Raw genomic sequence first — 3,334 nt, 5'->3', positions numbered from 1 at the left:
ATTCACATTGTTTTTTCTCTTTGGTAAATTTCTTCATCCTTACGACAAGATCTTCTTTATTTATTTCTTCGACAATCTTCTTACTTGCGTGTCTCAATCTTCTGTGCCAAATATCTACATCTTGTGATGTTGCTGCAGTCTCATTATTTATTATCAACAATTTTACATAATAAGCATTTCTTTCACTTTCAGCTTTCATTATAATCTCTTCTCGGTTATTGTATATAACAGCTCCATATTCATCAAATTTCACATTGTATCCGTTGTCAGTGATTTTTGCCACCGATAATAAATTAGCATTAATATCTGGAACATACAGTACATTTGTTAGTCGCACTCTATTTTCACATGTTGATTGTTTTATCAGTATTTCTCCTTCAGAAGTCAGGTTTCTTCCATTTTTATCCGCGAATTTCCCTTTCTTCTTCTTCTATTTTGTCAAACAATCTTTTATCGCATGACATATGACTCGTTGCACCTGAGTCTAATAACCAAATACAAACTTTAGTATCATTTTTTATTATATTTTTATTCTTTTTAATGGCTAGTACTGTACTCACATACGATTCTTCATTTGCTGTTAATACTATCTCATCATTTATTTTTGATGTAGATTCACTTTGTCCACGACTTCGTCCAGTTCCTTTTCCTCGAGAAGTTCTTTGGAAACTTCCTCTAAATCCTCTTCCTTTTGATGTCGGATTCCTCTTTGGTTCCTTACAGTTTGCAATATGATTAAACCATTGACAATTGAAGCCTGAGAATTTTTGCTTGTTATAACACTCATGCGACGTATGACTTTTGATGCCACAGTTATAACAAAGGGTATCACTCTTCGATTTATCTCTTGCTCTTCTTACGTCTTCGTAGCCTTTTGATGTTTTCTCTTCCTTTCTCTTCTCTCTTCGCATCTCTTCTTGTTTTAATGCATATCAAATATCATTAATTGTTAACTCCTTCTGCGTTTCAAATACTCGTATATTTTGTTCAAATTCAATTCTTAGCCCTCTCAAAATGTATATCTTTAGTTCATAATTTTCAATTTTTCTTCCTAATTGTACACACTGGTTTCTTAAAGCTTCAGCTCTATTCAAAAAACTCTACACTTAAAAGTCTACACTTTCGTCTTTCTTTATTCGCAGAATCGATAATTTACTCAAAGATCTCGCTTTTAATTGTTCGGTCTCATTTGCCATATCATGTTTAATCAATGATTATAGTTTATTCGCACTCTTCTCTCTGCTGTATTTCAACAACTGCGCCTTACTCATAGTATTTATCATTATTGTTCTCGCGGCATAATTGTCATCGTCCCAATCGTTCCATGTTTTATACTTGATCCTGTAATCTTCATCTTCTTCTTCGGGTTTTTCAGGCGGTTTCACATTTATTACTTTTTTCCATAGTTTCTTTGATCTTAAAATTCCTTCGATTTTCTTGTTCCATAAAAAATAGTTCGTATCATCTAGCGGTTTTACGCTTGTTACATTCCAGTTTTCCGCCATAACCTTGTTTTCACTCGTACTTTTCTCTCACTTTTTTGCTCGATATTTCTAATACTTCTAATCACCTTAACTCTTTAAACCACGGACCTCTGCTACCATTTAAGAGAGGCGGGATCTATTTGACATACACAAAATTATATGAAAAATACTTGGATATATATTTGATAATGCTTACACAATGCCGCGTTAGCGAGAGAGATATATATTAAATTCCCCTTTTCTTATTTGAAAAAACACGACAGGTAGAGCGCCTCTCCTCTGCTGCTATCGCTACCACTCGGTCATTACTTATACTACATCTAGTAATAAAAACAACTTCATAAGAATTGTTGATAAATTCGGGAAATTGTATTTCACACTTTATAAATATCACGGATATCGCTAATTCTTCTAATATTTAATAAAAAAATTATTGAATAAAAATATGAAGACTCGATGTTAAGCTAACGATAAAATATTAGCTTTTTGTTCATAAAATTTGATGACTGTCTTCAACATTGCAAAATCGCGAGTAAATTATTCCGAATTTTATGATTTGATTTTGATTTTATTGATATTTATGAATTTCGTGTCGGAATTAAATATTCGTTAAATTAATTAAGTAACTACGTTGTAAAAACATCGCGTATTTTCCACGTTCTTGGATGCGATCGCTGTCTTTAGCTAAGGGGCTTTATCGCTATCCCTTTCGTCAGGTAAACGTTAGTAAAGTTGCATGGTTCGTACCAGCGAGGAGTCGAAACAATCTTCATGGTGGAGGATTATTTCTTGTCAGTTCTTGTAAGATTCATCCGCGACGTCTAGTTCGGTGCTCTGTTGAAAATTAGGGATGTTCGTTGCTGGATTGGAATTAAACTCGGGTTTTCCTAGCGATTTCTGGAAGTAATGGTTTCGGTAGTAACTCAACGACGACTGCCACACGCCTTTTCGAAGTCGAATCACGAAGTTAATTTAAATAATATATTTGAAGGGAAAATATATTTCTTTTTCTTCGTTAAAAGTGTTCTTCCATTCTTTATTAATATTAGTATATTATTGTCTTAATATGCTAAAAAGATTTAATAGTAGATTGAACATGGGTATAGCTAATGTATATAGATAAATTTATATTTTTTAAGCAATTTCAAATTGCAATCAATTTGCATGTTTCTATTGACTTTTTTGATATAAAAAAATTATAGTTACAAACAAATATATTTTATTAATTAATTTTAATATAATTTTCAATCTTTTTTAAGAAAATATTTCTAGAGGATAGAATATTTCTGCTGAGGATAGAAAGATTAGTTCTTGGTTTCTTTTAAGAAATCATTTGCGGATATTAAACATCTTGCCATTCTGGGATAGTGTTCTGGATAGTTTTTAGATATGCTATTCTATATATATAATAAAATACATGCGCAAATTAACATACTGTTTCAATAAACGGTTATACTTTTTTTTAAATATTATGTTACAAAATACATATTATGTATGAATGTAATGTAAAATGTGGGTATACTTTGAAACTTCGAGACAAATCGAATGGGTACCTATCAGTGAAATATCGGCAAATTAATATATTTGAATGCTACAAAAAAAAATTAATTATAGCTTAGAATTATTATAAGTATACTTAATATTATTTTGATTTATTTTATGTGTATTGCAAAGTATAGAAATTAAATTTTTTTTTAATTTCGCTGTTATCGGGTTTGATTCGTCTCGAGCAGTTGGTACCCGAGAATTATTTGTACTTGCACATTTAACACTAGCTACGATAACGCGATGCATGTATTTTATTATAAATATAGTCGTTCGTAACCACATTTTCATAAAAATTGTTATAT

Source organism: Formica exsecta, unplaced genomic scaffold (assembly GCF_003651465.1).
Source record: "Formica exsecta isolate Colony F162 unplaced genomic scaffold, ASM365146v1 scaffold49, whole genome shotgun sequence".
NCBI lineage: Eukaryota > Metazoa > Arthropoda > Insecta > Hymenoptera > Formicidae > Formica > Formica exsecta.
The sequence above is the reverse complement of the archived record's forward strand: the minus strand, read 5'-3'. Positions refer to the sequence as shown.